The sequence below is a fragment of the Oryctolagus cuniculus genome, chromosome 16, assembly GCF_051225735.1.
Source record: "Oryctolagus cuniculus isolate XC-2025 breed Fujian yellow rabbit chromosome 16, ASM5122573v1, whole genome shotgun sequence".
NCBI classification, from domain to species: Eukaryota; Metazoa; Chordata; class Mammalia; order Lagomorpha; family Leporidae; genus Oryctolagus; species Oryctolagus cuniculus.
The window spans coordinates 40,381,623-40,403,298 of record NC_142882.1 but is presented as its reverse complement, the minus strand read 5'-3'; the positions used below and the strand labels follow the sequence as shown (position 1 = coordinate 40,403,298).

Genomic DNA, 21,676 nt, shown 5'->3' with positions numbered 1-21,676 from the left:
CGCCATCTCACTAGTCCAAGTGATCAATTTCTGTTCATAATGAAAGGACTAAGAGTCAAAGGGAGCACATAAACAAGTCTAGTGTCTGAAAATACTAACTGATAGAATAAAAAAAAAAGGGAGAGAATGATCCAACATGGGAAGCGAGATACACAGCAGACTCATAGAATGATGGATGTCCTAAACAGCACTCTGGCCTCAGAATCAGCCCTTAAGGCATTCAGATCTGGCTGAAAAGCCCATGAGAGTATTTCAGGCATGGAAAGCCAAGACTCTGGCAAAAAAAAAAAAAAAAAAAATGACCTAAATGAAAGATCTCTGCGAGTGAGATCCCAGTGGAAAGAACAGGTCAGCAAAGAAGGAGGTACCTTTCTCTGAAGGGAGGAGAGAACTTCCACTTTGACTACGACCTTGTCTAAGTATGATCAGAGTTGGTGAACTGAAAAGGCTTCCAAAGCCTTGGCAACTCATGACAAGAGCCTAGGGTGATTACTGATGCCATAAACAAGAGTGTCAATTTGTTAAGTCAACAACAGGAGTCACTGTGCACTTACTCCTCATGTAGGATCTCTGTCCTTAATGTGCTGTACATTGAGATTTAATGCTATAACTAGTACTCAAACAGTATTTTTCACTTTGTGCTTCTATGTGGGTGCAAACTGTTGAAATCTTTACTTAATATATACTAAATTGATCTTCTGTATATAAAGAGAATTGAAAATGGATCTTGATGTGAATAGAAGGGGAGAAGGAGCGGGAAAGGGGAGGGTTGCAGGTGGGAGGGAAGTTATGGGGGGGAAGCCATTGTAATCCATAAGCTGTACTTTGGAAATTTATATTCATTAAATAAAAGTTAAAAAAAGAAGGAAATAAAGTTTTAATCCTTAAAAAAAAAAAGGCTGGGCCAGATAGAAATCAGGAGCCATGAGCTCCATCCTGGTCTCCCATGTGTGTGGCAGGAGCCCAAGGACATGAGCCATCATCCACTGCTTTTCCAGGAGCATTAGCAGGAAGCACGATCAGAACATGAACTGGTACTGTGATAAGGGAAGCCAGCCTTGCAAGTGGTAGATTAACCAGAACACCAGCACCCTGTGTTACCTCTTTATAGTCACATCCACTCCCCTCACATTCTTTTTTTTAATTTTTTTAATTTTTTTAAAATTTTTTTTTGACAGGCAGAGTGGACAGTGAGACAGAGAGGAAGGTCTTCCTTTGCCATTGGTTCACTCTCCAATGGCCGCCGCAGCCGGTGCACCACGCTGATCCGATGGCAGGAGCCAGGTGCTTCTCCTGGTCTCCCATGGGGTGCAGGGCCCAAGCACTTGGGCCATCCTCCACTGCACTCCCTGGCCACAGCAGAGAGCTGGCCTGGAAGAGGGGCAACCGGGACAGAATCTGGCACCCCGACCGGGACTAGAGCCTGGTGTGCCGGCACTGCAAGGCGGAGGATTAGCCTATTGAGCTGCGGCGCAGGCCTCCCCTCACATTCTAACGTCTGGCAACTACTAATCTCTTCTCCATTTCTGAAATTATGTTATTTAGCAATTGTTGTAGAAATGGAACTGTGCAACAGGTAACTTTTTGAGATTGGCTTTCTTTTCATTCAGCATAATAACTGTGTCTATCAATAATCCATTTCTTTTTTATACATTTTTTTTTATTGATTCAAGAGGCAGACTTACAGACAGAGACAGGGAGAGACAGAGAGAGAGAGGTCTTCCATCCGTTGGTTCACTTCTCAAGTGGCCACAATGGCTGGAGCTGAGCCAAGTCAAAGCCAGGAACCAGGAGCTTCTTCCAGGTCTCCCATGTGGGTTCAGGGGCCCAAGCACTTGGGACATCCTGCACTGCCCTCCCAGGCCACAAGCAAGAGAGTTAGATCAGAAAAGCAGCCAGGACATGAACTGGTGACCATACGAGATGCTAGCGCTGCAGGCAGAGGCGTAGCCTAGTATACCACAGTCCTGGCCCCCAGTCCATTTTATTTTTTTAATTTGAAAGAGTTACACGGAGAGAGAAGGAGAGACAGGGAGAGAGAGAGAGGTCTTCCATCCACTGGTTCACTTCCCAATTGGCTGCAATGGCCAGAGCTGTGCTGATCTGAAGCCAGGATCCAGAAGCTTCTTCTGGGTGTCCCATGTGGGTGCAGGGGCCCAAGGACTTGGGCCACCTTCTACTACTTTCCCAGGCCATAGCAGAGAGCTTGATCAGAAGTGGAGCAACCAGGACTCAAACCAGCACCCATATGGGATGCCAGCACTGCAGGAGGTGGCTTTACCCGCTACACCACAGCACCAGCCCCTCCATTTTTTTTAATAGCTGATTCCATGGTACTGATATACCAAAGTTTGTTAAACCACTCACAAATTGAAGTATGCTGGATAGTTGCCCATAATTGACTATTACAAATAAAACTGCTGTGAATGTTCTTGTACAAGTTCTGTACAAAAAAAAAATAAGTTTTTGATTATCTAGGTTACACACCCACAAATGTAATGGCTGGGCTGAATGGCAAGTTCACTTTCAGCTTCAAAAGGAATTGCCAAACTGTTTTTCAAAGGGGCTGTTTTGTTGGCACCTCCTGCTAGCAATGTATAAGTGATCTGCTTTCTCTGTAATCTCAGCAGCATTTGGTGCGGCTCATATTTTTTGTTTTAACCAATCTGATAGGAGGGTGGTGATCTCTCACTGTGTTTACCATGCATTTCTCTGATGGGAAATGATGAGCGTACTTGGTGTGCTGATTTGCCATCTGTATATGCTCTTTCGTAAAATGTTGTTATTATCTTTTGCCCATTATCTACACAGATTTTAAAAATTTGTTAAATTTAAAAAGTCATTTCAAAATAGTATATTCTAGGCGTAAGTCTGCAATCCCTTTTGCAAACCAAGTTTTTAGTCTTGATAAAGTCCAATTATTCCAATATGCTTTTAAAAAAAGATTTATTTGTTTATTTGGGAGGCAGAGTTACAGAGAGAGGGAGAGACAGAGAGAGGTCTTCCATCCACTGGTTCATTCCCAAATGGCAGAAACAGCTGGAACAGGGGTGATCTAAAGCCAGGAGCTTCTTTCTGGTCTCCCATGCAGGTGCAGGGGCCCAAACATTTTCACCATCCTCCACTTCGTGCAGGCCATCAGTAGGAAGCTGGATCAGAAGTGAATCAGTCAGGACTTGAATCAGTGCCCGTATGAGATGACAGCACTACAGTCGGATGCTTAACCTACTACACCACAGCATCAGCCCCTCCAATATATTTTTGATGATGTAATGCATAATTTTAGAACAAATCCCTTGAAGTGTGTACTCAATGCTTAATTTTCAATAATTTGTAAATGTTATGGTTTCAAGGAATGTTTCTGAAGAATAATGCCATATATGACCTACTCCAAGGATCATTTTTGTTTCCTCCCATGGGCTTGAAGTGAACTTATGGTTTATGAATATTCAGCTTGTTTTCTTCTTTCTCCATGTGCAAATTTGCCCCATAAAGAGGCAGATGCTGAGACACCCTGGGTAGCTCCCACACTGTAGTGAAAAGTACATTGAACCAGGACTAGGGGAGCAAGATTGGCTTCAGTTTGATAGCCATTTTGCCAACATGATGTTATGAGAGCACAGGTCACAATAATTTGACAAGTGTCAGGTGAAGAGATTACCCCTCCAATATTTCTAATATGAAGCTGAGTTTCTTACTTGCTTAGGGGATACCAGGCTTGCAGAACAGTCTCTATGGACAAAGCAAAAGGCCAACTGATGATGTTGCACTGGGGGAAGTAATCAGGATGGGGATGGACAGAGGAGTTCCACAGAGCTGCAAGGCTGATCTGTATGTATCTTTTATAAACTTGAGATGGGAACTTGTCAGAAACAAAGCTTCTTGCCCCCAGCTCACAACAGTTGAATCAGAATCAAGCATATTTCAGTCATTCTATTTGTCTTTCACAGCCCATCAGCTGCTAATTTTATGCATACATTTCTCACACATTCCTACAGATGAGGAATCTTCTAAATGTTCATGGAAAATGCCTAGTACAAAAACCCTATGCATGAAGTTCAAAAATTTTTGCAGCAAAATAAACTTATCTTTTTCACTTTTTAAAATTATTTTTATTTATGTGAAAGGCAGAGAGAGATAAAGAGATCGTCCATCTACTGGCTCACTCTCCAAATGTCCATGGCTCCCATGCCGGGCCAGGGTAAGGATAGAAACTAGGAACTTAATCCAGGTCTCTCATATGGGTGGCAGGGATCCAGCTACTGGAGTCACCACTGCTGACTTCTAGGGTGCACATTAGCAGGAAGCTGGATTGGAAGTAGAGACTCGAATTTAGGTACTCGGATATGGGATGCAGCCATCCGAAGTGGCATCTTTATCACTGCAGCAAGTACCCATTCCAAATTTTTCTCTTAATACCATTTTCCATGAATTTTTGAAATAACCTTATGAGTACTAAAAAACACTTGTGTGTTTTTTAAAGATTCATTTATTTGAAAGGCAGAATGTGGGGGGGGGGGATCTTCCATCCATTGGTTTTCTCCCCAGATGTCTTCAACAGCTGGGGCTGGGTCAGGCTGAAACTATGAGCCTGGATCTCCACTGGGGTCTCTAACACAGATGACAGGGACATCATCTGCTGCCTTCCCAGGCCTGTTAACAAGGAACTGGATTGGAAGTAGAGATCCGGGGCTCGAACCATAGAGATGGGAACATCCCAAGTGAGCAGTCTAACCCTCTGTGCCTCAAAGCCCACTCCTACTCATGCATTCTCAGATTAATGCAAACAAATGTGAGGCTGATTTAGGTTTATGACAGTTTTGAGACCACTGGAAACACCCTGAAATGAATAAAGCAAAGATTTGGATCCAGACTCACTCTCATCCAATAAAACCTCATTGTGACTTAATTAATCATATCTGCACAGATCCTGTGCAAGGGAGTTACAACCCTATAGATTTTGGAGCCAGCAAAGACATCAAGAACATGAACTTGGGTGACTCCCTCCACAGATCCTCAAACACGAGTGGCTCTGCTCTGAGCTCCCCTTCTTTGTTTCTTCCCCAAGGGGCCTCAGACAAGGAAAGGAAACCCTCTCGGAACATTTGGCCTCATTTATTCCTTGGAGGGACAGCATTACCACATCATGCACTGAGTCACATACATGAAGGTCAAAGCTCATTATTACAAAATGACGGAGGTTATGTTACAGCAATCCACTTGTTTATTCAATCATTTGCCAGGCCTGTCAGCTCACATCATTGTGCCCTTTGAGATACTCAGCCTTATTAGAAGTCAAAGTCTATGTTCACATTGAGTTTGCCCTATTTTCAGACACCTAAACTCTCTACCAAATTATCTGCTCTCTTATGTTTGACCTAGAAACTTGCTAACATAGCTATTTTTAAATATTTTTCTAACTCAGTAATGCCCATAAGAGTTAATTTGGTGGGGGCAGTGTTATGCATAGTATATAAAAGCCACTATGCACTGACGCTATCTGGGGAGCAAACTAGCAATATAAGTGCTCTCGCGTGCTCTCTCACTCTCTCTCTCTCCATCTCTCTGTAACTCTGATTTAGAGTTAAATGTGGGCCAGCGTGTGGTTAAGCAGGTTAAGCTACAACCTGTGATGTCAGCATCCCATATGAGCACAGGTTCCAGGCCTAGCTGCTCTACTTCTGATCCAGCTCCCTTCCAATACGCTTGGGAAAGCAGTGGACAATGGCCCAAGTACTTGGACACCTGCCACACACATGGGAAACCTGGATGGTGTTCCAGGCTCCTGGCTTCAGCCTTGCCCAGCCCTGGTTGTTGTAGTCATATGGGGAGTTAACCTGTAGATGGAGGATCTCAATCCCTCTCTGTCCTTCTCTCCTTTTCTGTAACTCTGCTTTTCAAATAGATAAATACATGCCCTTAAAAAAAAAAAAAAAAAAAGAGGCTGGCGCCGTGGCTCACTAGGGCTAATCCTCTGCCTGCGGCGCCAGCACCCCGGGTTCTAGTCCTGGCTGGAGTGCTGGGTACTAGTCCCGGTTGCTCCTCTTCCAGTCCAGCTCTCTGCTGTTGCCTGGGAGGGCAGCGGAGGATGGCCCAAGTACTTGGGTCCCTGCACCCGCATGGGAGGCTGGGAGGAAGTACCCGGCTCCTGGCTTCGGATCAGCACAGCGCCAGCCATAGCGGCCATTAGGGGAGTGCATCAATGGAAGGAAGACCTTTCTCTCAGTCTCTCTCTCACTGTCTATAACTCTCTCTCTGTCTCTGTCTCACTGTCTAACTCTGCCTGGCCAAAAAAAAAAAAAAAAAAAAAGCTAAATTGAATAAATTGAAATTGAAGATCCATGGTGGCTGATTAGGGAAAAGACGTGCTGATTTTGACCACAGAAAGATAACAGAAGAAAAACAGAGGAAGTGCATTACCAGGGGAGAGTTGGAGAGAAGTTTACCGTGGAAATTCTACAGAAAGGAAAAGGAGAGGGCAGTGTGGAGCAGCATGGGCAGCACAAACACACAGTGAGCAGGGACAGCGCCGGTGACTCCTGCAGCTGGGGCTGGAGGAGATACTATCTTCCAGGAGCAAGGTGGGAGGATACTGTAACAGCCCATGTCACCAATGATATTGATTTTGCGTGAGAGAACCTTGTGGACCTAGCTGAATTAGAGTCCATCCTGGAGTGCTAGCAGGGGACAGGTGCCCCCTTAAGAGAGAGCACATTTCTTTCTCCTCATTCCCCTACAAGGGTGCCTGGAGACTCTCAGCGAGGAAGTACCATCTTAATAAACGTGAGTGCAGGCTGCAGCAACTCATGTGCACTTACGATGAGGGAATTTTATCAGAGGGCTAACTCTGAGTTCCCCACTGACTTTGAGTATGGCCTGGAGGATTGGCAGGGGGCTGGGTGCCCATTTAGGATTGTGAGGCTCCCTCCCCCAGTGGAGGGAGCCTATCACAAGAGCTGTGCTTCAACTTCCAAGGCAGAGCGCCCACAGCCAGCTGGCACTCCCACATATGGGGCAGGCTCGTGGGGCTGACAGCGGATCCCCCGCACACTGTGACTGTGGGGGCTTTCTGTGCTATGACTGCGGGAAGTCTGACTGTACGACAGAGTCGGGGTATAGCTGGGTCTCTAAGCAATCACTGTGTCTGTCTTCAGATTCTCAGTGTTCCCTTAGTGCCTTGGGGTGAGTCATTGCAGAGGGTTCCACGTTCACACTAAGAATGACACAGATTGTACATCCACCTGCATGGGTGAGGGGGTTGTAGTCACTGTGGGCTAAGCCCAGGCATTGATCACCTTGCCAGAGAGGAGGTGAAACTATGATTATGCCAGCAGACGTGAACATACCCTCCCTCTGCTGACAATAGAGGACATCAATCATGCCCAACTTGGGTGTCACCCTGAACTCTTGCCTGACTCAAGAGCAGTGACCAGGACCTCAGTCCTTATTCAGCACACACTTCGATATCCACTGAAGGTGCACAAGCTCCACTGAGCCACAGAGGCATAGTTCAAAGATAAGAGGCATCAGAGGAGAAAACCAACAAGTATCTCCACAAATGCCTAAAAGTAAATGAAGAAATACAAGAAATATGAACAAGGAATACAATATGACTCCCTAAAAGGAACAAAACAACACTTTAATACTATGAAGAGATTGATGAAATGCCTTAAAAGGAATTCAAAAGAATGATCATATTTTGTATCTTTTCTGACCACAACAGAACTAAACTGGAAATTAACAACTTAAGAATCTCTAGAATATATGCAAATATTTAGAGACTGAACAACATGCTCCTGAATGAACAGTGGGTAAAGGAAGAAATAAAAAGAGAAATAAAAAATTTCCTAGAAATGAATGAAGATGACAACACAACATTCAAAGCTTATGGCATGCAGCAAAATCAGGGTTAAGAGAGAAGTTTATAGCAATTAGTGCCTACATAAAATAAATGATCTAACAATGAATCTCAAGGACCTAGAGAAACAAGAACAAGCCAAACCCAAAATTAGTAGGAGAGAAATAATAAAAAATTGAGAAGAAATAAACAAAACTGAAACAAAAAATATACAAAATATCAGTGAAATGAAGAGCATTTTTTGAAAAAATGAACAAATTTGAAATGGTCACTTTAAGATATGATTGTTGGCCGGCGCCGCGGCTCACTAGGCTAATCCTTTGCCTAGTGGCGCCGGCACACCGGGTTCTAGTCCCGGTCGGGGCGCCGGATTCTGTCCCGGTTGCCCCTCTTCCAGGCCAGCTCTCTGCTGTGGCCCAGGAGTGCAGTGGAGGATGGCCCAGGTGCTTGGGCCCTGCACCCCATGGGAGACCAGGAAAAGCACCTGGCTCTTGGCTCCTGCCATCGGATCAGCGCAGCGTGCCGGCCGCGGCGGCCATTGGAGGGTGAACCAACGGCAAAAGGAAGACCTTTCTCTCTGTCTCTCTCTCTCACTGTCCACTCTGCCTGTCAAAAAAAAAAAAATATATATGATTGTTATTTTTAGCCATTGGTTATACTCCTGTGGAACAGTAGTCTTCCTACTTTTTACCTGTTGAATATTATGGTTAGTGGTGAATTAAGTTTATGAATATAGAGTGGATTAAAATTGTGTCTCCAATGGAAGCGAGAGGAAGGAAGGAGGAGGACTGAGCAGGGTGGGGAAAGGGGAGGGAAATGTTTTTGCCTTCTTGGAACTTTACCTTTGGAATGCATGAAATCTGTTCTCTTTATACTAATAACAAATATAAAAACAAAAAATTAATACCTCCAGGAAATTATTGAGGCGTAGAAGAAATTGTAAAAGAAAAATCTATTACATTGACCCCTTCAAATGGAGGGATGGGGCATTGACTCAAGTAGTAAAACATGATATTCAAATAAGGGCTGGTGCTGTGGCACAGCAGGTTAAAGCCCTGGCTTCAGCACCAGCATTCCATAGTGCCTGTTTGAGTCCTAGCTGCTCCACTTGCGATCCAGCTCCCTGTTAATGTGCCTGGGAAAGCAGCAGAGAATGGCCTTGGGTCCCTGCACCTGTGTGGGAGGCCCAGAGGAAGCACCTAGCTCCTGGTTTCAGATCAGCTCATCCTTGGCTGTTGTGGCCACTTGGGGAGTGAACCAGTCAGAAGGAAGACCTCTCTCTCTCTGTCTCTCTCTCTCTCTACACCTCTCTCTGTAACTCTGTCTTTCAAATAAATAAAATAAATCCTTTTAAAAAGATATTCAATATATCAATAATTTATAGTTATTGCTCCTTATTAGGTAATAAATAAGACAAATTTCTGGAATTATCTCAATTTCTACAAGGTTGTTTAGGTGAGTAGGTAGCTACCCAGAGTATACTATCAAGGAGACTGAAAAGCAGAACAGGAACAAATGGATGAACTATACTGAGTGTTTGCTGTAGTGAGGAAAAAGAATCAATTATTATGAGAGTGGATTTCTTGCCAGTTACTGTGTAAAGTTTCTTTTTTCATTCATTTCAGGGAATCTTCACTATAACCAGGAAACCAAGGCACAGAGAGGTTAAACAACTTGCCCAAGGCAACAACATAGTTGGTAAGAAGTGGAGTTGTCCAATCTGCTTCTGTCACTTAAACCAAACTGCCCACCCACAATTTGGTAACAATATTGATTTAACAGATTTTATGCAATGCCTATTAGTAACCACATAAGCAGATAAAAATTTAGACAACATTCTTTATAACAATAAAAAGTCAATGAAGTTTTCTATTTATTGTAGCTGTTAAAAGGTTAGTGTTGAGTCTCAGGTTTTACCCACCAAAGAGGTCAATGGGCGTGTAATATCAAGTGAAAATTGTCAAATTAGTAAAAGTAACTTATTTCAGATGTGTTATGTTAGAAAGTAAAAAATTCCAGGATATCCTCAATACACATTACCAATTTGAATGATTCTTTCAATAGCATCTGAAGGTCTTTATTGTACTTCAACTTCTATTTCTTCACAGGTAGTTCATAGTATAGCTGTCAAAATACTCTTATAACTCTAGCTTTGTTTACCATTATTTCACATTATTTGTCCTTGTTCTAGTTGACAATGTATTTCCAAATTAAGAATATTAATAGTTTACATTTAGCTTTTTATATTTACTACTTTCAAAAATATAAATACTATATTTTTCACTTGGAACCTTCTCTGTGGCTACCAAGTAAAAACAAACAAAATCAAAAGAGGAAAAAAAGAGTTGAATTATCAAGAACTCATAATAAAAAGGAGTTAAATTACAAGTATGGTTTTATAAAGAAAACAAGAAATATCAGTTTTAACCTTCCGTTCTTACAAATTGCCTTCTCAGTGACAACAACTTCTAATTGGTTTTGGTTGTTCTTGTGGGTACTTGCTAGCTACTTTTCCAGAGCTATGTAATAAATTACACAGGTGTTTGGTTCTTAAATTAACTCATTCATTCTTTCATAGTTCTGGATGCAAAAGTCAAGGTCTAGGTGAGGCTCTATTCCCATTGAAAGCTGTCCTGGGAGAAAAACGCTTCTTTTTCTCTCCCTGCCTTCCAATTCCATCACTCCAATTTCTACCACCATCTTCTCCCAGCTGACTTCCCTGTGCATGTGACTTGCGTGTATATGTGTTTTCACAGGAAGTCAGTCATTGGACATCTCACCCACCCTCATCCAAGTCATTACCTCTGCAGAGCCCCTGTGCTATGTTTGCTTATGGTTTGTTTCATGTGCATGCAAGCTTGGTCCCCAGCGTGGTGATGTTGGGGGATGATGCAGGCCTTTTAGAAGTGGGGTCCGGTGCAGAGTCCTTAAGTCATCAAAGCTTGGTTCTCAGAAGAAACTGAGATATTTCTTGTGGGACTCTGGCTATTTCTTGCAAAAGAAAGCCTGAGCCAGGCCCCATCTGGTCTATGGCTTCCTATTTTGAGGACAGGATCTCTCTTTCTCCCTCTTGTTCCTGGCATCTCTCATGAAGTTCTCACCAGAGCTGAACCAGTGCTAGCACCATGCCTTTGAATCCCCAGAACTGTGAAGTAAAAAAATAAATCTTTTCTTTAGAAAGTTAACCTAACTTGGGCACTTCAGAAAGTTCATGGAAAAATAATGGTATTGAAAGATAAGTTTTGGTGCAAAGAACTTGAAATTCATGTGCAGTATTTTCATAAAATGTGTTTCTATGACCTTTTGAAGACCCCTCATTTTTTTTTAACTTTTATTTAATGAATATAAATTTCCAAAGTACGACTTATGGATTACAATGGCTTCCCCCCCATACCATCCCTCCCACCTGCAACCCTCCCCTTTCCCACTCCCTCTCCCCTTCCATTCACATCAAGATTCATTTTCGATTCTCTTAATATACAGAAGATCAGCTTAGTATACATTAAGTAAAGATTTCAACAGTTTGCTCCCACACAGAAACATAAAGTGAAAAATAATAGATAATTTTTTAAATGATGATGAAATCAGATCAGACCTATTGTCATGTTTAATCCCAGTGAGAGTCAAGTTGGGAATTGATAATTTCTTTTTTTTTTTTTTTTACAGAAGATCAGTTTAGTATACATTAAGTAAAGATTTCAACAGTTTGCACCCCCATAGAAACACAAAGTGAAATATACTGTTTGAGTACTCGTTATAGCATTAAATCTCAATACACAGCACATTAAGGATAGAGATCCTACATGAGGAGTAAGTGCACAGTGACTCCTGTTGTTGACTTTACAAATTGACACTCCTGTCTATGGTATCAGTAATCTCCCTATGCTCCAGTCATGAGTTTCCAAGGCTATGGAAGCCCTCTGAGTTCTCCGATTCTTATCTTGTTTAGACAAGGTCATAGTCAAAGTGGAGGTTCTCTCCTCCCTTCAGAGAAAGGTACCTCCTTCTTTGAAGACCTGTTCTTTCCACTGGGATCTCACTCACAGAGATCTTTTGCCAGAGTGTCTTGGCTTTCCATGCCTGAAATACTCTCATGGGCTTTTCAGCCAGATCCGAATGGCTTTAGGGCTGATTCTGAGGCCAGAGTGCTGTTTAGGACATCTGCCATTCTATGAGTCTGCTGAGTATCTCGCTTCCCATGTTGGATCACTCTCCCCTTTATTTATTCTATCGGTTAGTATTAGCAGGTACTAGACTTGTTTATGTGCTCCCTTTGACTCTTAGTCCTTTCATTATGATCAATTGTGAACTGAAATTGATCACTTGGAATAGTGAGATGGCATTGGTACATGCCACCTTGATGGGATTGAATTGGAATCCCCTGGTATGTTTCTAACTCTACCCTTTGGGGCAAGTCAGCTTGAGCATGTCCCAAATTATACATCTCTTCCCTCTCTTATTCCCACTCTAATGTTTAACAGGGATCACATTTCAGTTAATTTTCAACACTTAAGAATAACTGTGTATTAATTACAGAATTAAACCAGTCATATTAAGTAGAACAGACAAAAAAAATACTAAGAGGGATAATGTATTAAGTTGTTCATTAACAGTCAACCCCTCATATTTTGTTACACTAAGAAAAATGGACCATAATACCCTCCTTCCAAAAAAATCATTCCCAGCTTCTGGGTACACATGAATTGTAGAGGATACCATTCAGCCCAGCTCACATACTCTCCTATTTCTTGATTTTAAAAATTTACATTTTCCTACTGATTGATATAATAGCTGTGGATTATTTCACCTAGGCATTTTCCACTGCCCCTCCCCTTTCCATACAATTTAGCAAACATTCAAACATCATATGTGAACCTTCATTTCTGGGCCATTAACCATAGTTTATATCTCTTGGCTTTGTTCCTACTCAAGTACTTCTACCTGTCAACCTATGTCAGTTTTTCATATGTTTTTGCATTGTTGAGAATTTTAACATTTGAGCTCTAAAGTATAATATGCAGTACTATAACTATTATACATTTTTTATGTTATAACATTGTGCTAGGACTCAACGCTGAGCTACCCAGTGGAGAAAGCACTTAACATTAGATTCAGCTGATTATCTTTTGTGCAGTCCACTAGTTACAGTCACATACATTAAAATGTTTCAAGCACTCAGTCACACTTCTTTTCTGGTTATTAGACTTTTCTCTTTTAGGTAAACTTTCCAAAAAATGTTCATCTCTCTGATCTAATGTGAACTAATCATTTCCCAAATCTATGTAGTCTCCCTCCTGGAGACTACATCCATACCTTTCAGTACATATTTGGAAGAATGTACTCCTTCCTGAATCTCATGCTTTCCTCTTTTATCAAAATCAACTATACTTCTTCTCTGGCAAAAATAAGCACCAGGGGTCATTTACTACTCTTCTTCAGTCTTAAGACTGCTAGCTGATTTTTTCTCTTACTATTTTTTTTGCTTTTCATTAAAACTTCTCCAACTATTTTCCTTTTAGATGACCACATTAATTTATTTACCGCAATGAATCCAACTTCTTAAGGATCTTTGTTTTCTCTATACCACTCTTTGAAACACCATCAAGTCATTTCTTCATACTCTATCACTTACAAATATCCTGAACGAAAATCGTTTTTTTCTTCCCCCTCCTCTATCCTGACAGTAAAATACATGCCATAAATGAGGTTATAGTTAATTAACTGATTGCTTAAGTATTTATTCTTTAAAGATGTATTTATTTGTGAGAGAGAGAGATATCTTTCATCTGCTCATTCACTTTCCAAATGGCTGAAACACACAGGTCTGGGCCACACAGAAGCCAGAAACCAGGAACTCTATCAGGGTCTCCCACGTGGGTGGCAGGAATTCAAGAACTTGAGCCATTGTCTGCAGCTTCCCAATTACACTGAAACAACTGTATGGGAAGCAGGGTAGCTGGGACTAGAACCAGCCACTCTGATATGAAATGTGGGCAACCAAAGCAGTGGCTTAATCTGCTGCGCTACAATGTCTTTCTCTTCTTAACTATTTAAATCTAATTTATAACAAAGATGTTGTTTTCCTTATCATTAAAAATAAAAACCAATGTTGACATAAGTCTCATGAATTTTTGGAGCTTCAGTCTAGTAAGACAGGAGCAAAATGTCTTTGAAGATCAAAAAACGGTTGTGTTAAATACACTTCTGGGAAGCTAGAGGCCAGGTCCAGCTATAAACTGTGGTACATATTTTTAATGTGTGTACATATTTTTAATTGGGCAAATGAAATGATGTAGGTCCTACCAGAAATAATTCTATGGTTATTAAGCTATGTATCTAGAGAAATTTCCAGCTGGATGTTTAGAGAATCCTGCAACCTGTTCTAGTTAACTGCATTAAAACTTTTGCATCTTTATATCTCATTAAAATTTACTTTTTCATCTATATTTGAAATCCAAATATTTAGTGGTTATATGATTTGGTGTTGGAATTAGTTGTATATTATCTATAGAAATGGTTGGTAATGTTTGCTTGTTCCTTTGAAGTAGATAATTACACAATGTAGAATGGCATGAATTCATTGGCATTTGGGTTCATCATTTGTCCTATTGATTTTAAATTGTTTTGTTAAAAAATAAAGAAGTGAACATGTCAATGATATTCAAATACATTCTTTTGACTGCTCATCACAAGTAAATAGCAAGACTAAGATGCCAATGAAGAAAATTAAGTATAATAAGAGCAATAAGAAAATTACTGCTTTTTACAAACAAATGTAACCTAGAGTAAACATCTCATTACATAACTGATTGTAATTCAAAGTTCTGGTCCACAGAACCATACCTTAACTAGATCCATGCCTTTCTCCAGTCTTGCTTAGCCACAGACTCTATCTTACCTAGTTCTGAAGTAATTATGACCAAGCAAGCATGATGTACCAACCTGAACCTAGGATGTGACATGGCACCTTCTGCTAACCTACCTGAATGACTTTGGCTTCTGAAGACAGCGCCCAGGTGACCCATCAGTCCACTTGTGCTGTGCCCTGCTACCACTGCCTAGCAAAGCCTTGTGATTCCTACTTCGAGGGCTTTACTTGGCTCTTATTTTAGGCTACCAGTTCTGCACCAAATGCCTGTTGCTACTCATTTTCTTCCAGAGCCCTCGTTTCTCAGTGCTGTTCCTACCTCTTATTGTCTCCTTCCAGAATCGACTCTAGTATCTTCCCAGATGAGCTCTTCAAATGTTTATTTGGACTCTTGATTTCTGGTGGAGGTACAACCTATAGCGAATCCTATCCTCACTTGATTCTTCTACCCTCCATGAGAAATGTGGAAATCTGTTGGACGTATTCCTCGTTTATGATGGTTCTTAACCATTTTGAGGTCTTTGAATAGATCTGCATAATCTCCTCACCCCCAAAAAATGAACATAAACATAGACATGTAAGGTTTGCTTCACTTATATTACAGGGATTAGTGGATTCCCTAATATTCTTCCAAGTACCAAGCACTCCTGCTTTTGTCCTTGAATTCTCTGTGGTTCCATGATATTTAGAATTTCAAGTGTACATGAACTCCTAAATCCAATTATTTTCATGCCTGGATGCAAGAAATCTTTTCTTTCTCAAAAATTCTTATTTCAATTTCCTCGGGGATAGGTTTAAAAATAAAATAAATGTTAAGCTAAAGAGACAAAGCCCTACTTAAAACATTTACTAATTTTCTTACACATTCATGTTTTATGTAGTTAAAAGAATATATTTATTTAGAAATATTGCTGTTTTGGACACTTAACTTTCATAAAGCAGTTGTGCTCATTTCTCTGCATTTCTCTTCCCTGTCAGGTATGCACATCTTCTATCATCTGTAGAGCTCCTTGCTGAGCCATCCAACAGTTTTCAAAGGAATCTGTTTTGTTGTTGTTGTTGTTTTTTATAAAGATTTATTTTATTCATTTGAAAGACAGAGTTACAGAGAGAGGTAGAGACACAGAGAGAGGTCTTCCATCTGCTGGTTCACTCCCCAGATGGCCACAACAGCTAGAGCTGTGACGATCTGAAGCCAGGAGCTTCTTCCGGGTCCCCCATGTGGGTGCAGGGGCCCAAGGACTTTCGGCCATTTTCTACTGCTTTCCTAGGCCATAGCAGAGAGCTGGATCAGAAGAGGAGCAGCCAGTACTAGAACCAGTGCCCAATGGGATGTCAGCACTCAGGCCAGGGCTTTAACCTGCTGTGCCACAGCGCCGGCCCTGGGAATCTGTCTTTAATCTGTATCCAAATTTTCAAGATGGAGTACCTTTAATTCCTGTGCTATGGGTACTATAACTCAAACAACCAACCAAAAGCTCCATACTCATCCTCTCAGGGATGAGGAATTTCCAGCCTTCCAGCAATATATATAACATCTGCAAAGTCATTTGGTCAGCCCCTGCCAAGGAGACTGCAGGCAGTACATGAAATTCAATATAGCTAAAGGAAGCTAAGCTTTAAATTGATAATTTTGTATGGCTCATGGATAATGTTATAAATATCTGAATGGCCTTTGAGAAAAAAAAAAGTTTCTCATCCCTGCTAGAAGTGTATATGTAGCCTCCATAATAGAATCACTTGCTTCTTAAAGTGATCTTAATGCTTGTTATAAAGATATCAACACTTGCAGTAGTAATAAAACACTAATAAAAAACACCTAAAGGTATCAGATTATTGGAGAAATGAATTGTTTCATAATTACATGTCTACTCTAAATTGTATTTTGGTGTGCAAATTAATTTCAAAAATAGTTACATGAAGCAAGAGAACTAATAACTACTTAAATATTGAGTAATTGTCTTTTTTCTATACTGTATTTTGAGGGGAGAACAAATTATATTAAAGTAGACAAGGTTTTGTGTTTCACTGTCAAGTTAGTTAAAATTTCCAGTCCAAACATTTCGATACACCTATTCCCAAGAGTATAAAGTCTTCTCAGGTATATTTTGTGTAAAGACAACTTGCTGAAACTTCTCCAAATTCCCACCTTTAATAACCATATTGAGTAAAGTATACAAATATCAAATAGAAGATGGATAGCTATAGTAGATATTTTTTCTCCGTTTTTTTTCTCCTAATGACATACACTGCCTTCCCTTTACTGCTGCTTCTCCTTTTTTTTGCTTTTATGTCTGCTTCTAGATATTTCTGAGTTTTTGCTACCTAGATGCTTCAGAATGCTCTATGGGCAACAGATTTTATGAAGATATAATTTTTGCTTTAGTTTTTTTCTTGCACATTTGCATTTTGTTCTAGATTTTTTTTCTTCACCTATTCCAAGAAGATAACCTCAGTGGAGGAAGACAACATTCCTTCCCTTGTAGAAGTCTGAACTCACTGCCAGCAGTGCTAGGAATTCAAAGGGCAAGGGCTACATGGGAACCTTGGAAGGTTGAACTCCAGCCCTGGTACTCTCTCTCTCTCTCTCTTTTTTTTTTTTTTTTTTTTTTTTTTTGACGGGCAGAGTGGACAGTGAGAGAGAGAGAGAGAGACAGAGAGAAAGGTCTTCCTTTGCCGTTGGTTCACCCTCCAATGGCCACCACGGCCGGCGTACTGCGGCAGGCGCACTGCACTGATCCAAAGGCAGGACCCAGGTGCTTCTCCTGTTCTCCCATGGGGTGCAGGGCCCAAGCACTTGGGCCATCCTCCACTGCACTCCCTGGCCACAGCAGAGAGCTGGCCTGGAATAGGGGCAACCGGGACAGAATCCGGTGCCCCGACCGGGACTAGAACCTGGTGTGCCAGCGCCGCAAGGCAGAGGATTAGCCTAGTGAGCCGCGGCGCTGGCCCCTGGTACTCTCAACCTTGTACATCCCAACATGGACCACTGTTTTTGTATCCAGGAATAGAACAGAAACCATGGAGGGTGGCTGATTTCAAGAACTCACTAGGGGTGAGAACCATAGTATCTTGTAGGAACCAACATTACTGAATCCAGAATTCCCTCACTGGGTCCCTACTCTGTGTAAGATCCTTGGAAAAATGCTAATCCCAACGGTAGGAAGAGCCCAGGGACTTCCCAGTGGTGCTGATGAGTGAGCATTTGCCATAAAATTAAAACTGATTTGAGGGGCGGGTGGTGTTGCACAGCAGGTAAAGCCGCTGCATGCGACACTGGCATCCCATATGGGTGTTGGTCCATGTCCCAGCTACTTAAGGTCTGATCCAGCTCCCTGGGAAAAGCAGCAGAAGATGGCCCGGTACCTGGGCCCCTGCCACCCATCTGAGAAACCCTGGCTCCTGGCTTCTGCCTTGCCCAGTCTGGCTGTTGCAGCCATCTGGGGAGTGAACCAGTGGGTGGAAGAGCTCTCTAGCTCTCTCTTTCAAATAAGTAAATCTTTATACAAAAATTTTAAAAGTGATTTGAAGAAGAAACATTTCATTTTGTGTCCATCCAAGGTTGTCCATTTTTCCTTATTTTCTACAAAACTTTTTTTTCTCTAGAGTATCAAGTCCTGAACTTAAATCTTCATTTTCTGCACAATTTTTTTAAAAAGTAACAAAAACTCTGTCATCCTAAGTCCTTTGAATTATTATAGACCATCTTTCTACATTATCTTGCCCTCATAATTTACTTAGAATCCAATTTGTTTATTGTATTACAAACCTAAATTTTATTATGCTTATACTATGGAATATATTGTTGAATTAATGGTATCATATTTTATGCCAGTCTTTAAATTCTTACAATGGTTAACATCATAAAATGCAAATAAGGTTATAGGGAGGCATAAACTTGTAATTGACAATATAACAAGAGAATTTCATTTTCAATCAGCCACATCATGGTCTATGGCAGTGGCTACAAAAGAGGTGGAAAAAATATGCAAGAAAACAACACAGCTCACCCAAGTAATGAAACTGACCTGCCGTTCAGACCAGCCCCCTAAGTGAGAAGACACATTTTCTGATGTTAGTTGTGTTGAGAGGATTTTGTAGGGGCCAGTGCTGTGGCGTAGCAGATAAAGCCATTGCCTGCAATGCTGGCATTCCATATGGGTGCTGGTTTGAGACCCGGCTGCTCCTCTTCTGATCCAGCTCTCTGATATGGCCTGGGAAAGCAGTAGAAGATGGCTCAAGTCCTTGGGCCCCTGCATCCATGTGGGAGACCTGGAAGAATCTCCTGGTTCCTGGCTTCGGATCGGCATAGCCCCAGCCCTTGTGGACAACTGGGGAGTGAACCAGTGGATGTGGAAGACTCTCTCTCTCTCTTTCTCTCTCTCTCTCTCTCTGCCTCTCCTCTCTCTGTGTAACTCTGACTTAAAAATAAATAAGTAAATCTTTTAAAAAAAGGATTTTGCAGACATTTAAGACACAGTGACTTAACTGGATCACTATTAGTTTTTTATTACTTGGGTGGTTTTTTTGCATGTGTACAACAAAGTGAAATACCTTTGATTAAATGTATTAAAGGGCATTTTAATTTGATTAAAGGACAATAAATTTATTAAAAGCATTTAATTTGATTAAAGACACCTTAAAATGCCTCATTCTGTTATAAGACTCTTGATACAATGCAAAGTCAGCTGGCAGCTCTAGGCCCTTTTCACTGATGGCACCAAATGTTTGTGTTAAGTTTTTAAAAATTTATTCAGAAGGCAGAGTGATGGAAAGCAAAAGATAGGGAGAGAGGGAGAGGAAGTGGAAAGGAAAGGAGGAAAGGGAAGGGAAGGGGAAGAGAGGGAGAGAGAGAGGGAAAAAGAGAAAGATATTCCATCTGCTGGTTTACTCCCCAAACGCCTGCAGAGTCAGGACTGGGCCAGGCTGAAACCAGGTGCCAGGAACTTCATTTGGGATGCCCATGTGGGTGACAGGTTCCTAAGTATTTGGGCCAATATTCTCTGTTTCCCAGATTAATTAGCCAGAAGCTGGATTGAAAGCAGAGGAGCCAGGACTCAAACAGGAGGTCCATTGGGCCAATTGCTTGAGCCATCTCTGATGCCTCCAAGGCACACTCAAAGAGCTGGATCTGAGGCAGAGCAGCTAGGACTCAAACCAACACTCTGATACGGAATGTGAGTATACCAAGTGGTAGTTTAACCCACTGTCTCCAGTTGGCATTTGAAAATGAGCTGTCAGGTAAAAATCTAGATGTCTGGCTTCCTTTGACAAAGGAGTTTTCCTAGTGCTCACTAGACCCACTTCCCTCATTTTTCACTTTCCCACACGCCAGCTATCTGCCGAACGTGCTCCCTCTGTGGCTGCTCCCTTTATTTTCTCCTTAGTCTCTCAAAATCCTCACAGTTTGTCCACTTCCTTCAGGGGCACCTGCACAACTCCCAGGAATATTTGAATTTGAAAATCTACATAAGTTTTCTTCGAGTAATCAAAAACCAACTGGAGTTCTGATACTTATGAGATTGTAACCAAAATCAATACCAAATGATACTATTCCACGTGGTATTTATTTTTCAAGGTATTAGTGCAGAGAGGGAATGAAATAACTAATACATCTATTTAAAATTACTGGTAGGCCAGCGCCACGGCTCAATAGGCTAATCCTCCACCTGCGGCGCCGGCACACCAGGTTCTAGTCCCAGTCGGGGCGCCGGATCCTGTCTGGGTTGCTCCTTTTCCAGGCCAGCTCTCTGCTACGGCCTGGGAAGGCAGTGGAGGATGGCCCAAGTCCTTGGGCCCTGCACCCGCATGGGAGACCAGGAGAAGCACCTGGCTCCTGGCTTCAGATCAGCACAGTGCAGCGGCCATTGGGGGGTGAACCAACAGAAAAGGAAGACCTTTCTCTCTGTCTCTCTCTCTCACTGTCCATTCTGCCTGTCAAAAAAATTTAAAAATAAAATAAAATACATAAAATTACTGGTATGTATGCCTTTCTACCAGTAATCGAGCAGTGACATATCTTCTTGTTGAAAAATAAATCTCAGGGTTGCCAGGCAGGACAGAAAAAGGAATCACTAATTGGAGCCCCTTCCCAATTCACCGAGTGTCCATTCTCCGACCACTGGGCACCCCAGCCAGCTTCAAACCAATCAGAAGCCAGGGGTATACAGACCCTAACTGCAAAAGACCTCCTACTGCCCCATTAGAGACATTCTCCACCCCAAAGCAGCCCAGAATTGCCCAGTACAGCTGGCATAAGAGCTTTCTAGGAAGCACCGTCATTTTGAGTGTGTCGTGCGCGAGGAGAAGCAATGAAGCCTGCGCAGAGCTCTGAGCCATGAGCCAACGGGAATGAGCCAGAGGCTAGTGCAGAACAGCCACGCCCCGTCATCCCACAAGTCCGCTGGGCTCCCGTCAGCCAGTTGGCTGCCCCTCCTGGCCTGTGTTCTTCCTGACGGAACACTGACCGCCTGTCAGTGTCCACTGCCTGTGAGTCAACACCCCCGAGTGCTGGCAGCTGGATGTGAATGGATAATTATCTTTCTTGCCTACTGTGTTTCACTTTCTCTCCCTGGGAGTACTGTGGAACTCTATGCCCTGCAAATAAGTAATATGACAGAAAAGAACAAACGTCTTGTTTATGACAACAGTCACCAGTGCTAACGGGGCGACGGCTCAATCGAGAGGGGGAGGGGAGGGGGAGGGGAGGGGGGTGGGGAGGCCCTCAGGTGACACTTCCAAGGAAGCAATCTTCCCGCCACCACTCAAATGCCATCTATCATACTGATAGAACTGGCCCGCGGAAGCTCTCTGCGGATGGTGTTTACCCCGAAGTCTGAGGAGCCAGGCAGCGCGGCAAAACAGGCCTTCCCGGGCACGGTGTCTGCTTGAGCTACTCCTGACCAAGGCTCAGCCTTCTGTGCCCCTTGGCAGCCGTGCGAAAAGTGCCC

The 21,676-nt window shown here is 42.2% G+C and overlaps 1 long non-coding RNA gene across 1 annotated transcript in view; it reads right to left on the bottom strand.

Moving 5' to 3' along the window:
• Positions 1-2,938: 2,938 nt before the first annotated feature.
• The window catches only part of LOC149121696 (uncharacterized), a 28,874-nt gene continuing 10,136 nt past the window's right edge, over positions 2,939-21,676 (bottom strand). Inside the window, exon 2 of the long non-coding RNA XR_016222402.1 lies at positions 2,939-3,149. This is a non-coding gene — a long non-coding RNA (uncharacterized LOC149121696). The remainder of the gene's footprint in view (positions 3,150-21,676) is intronic.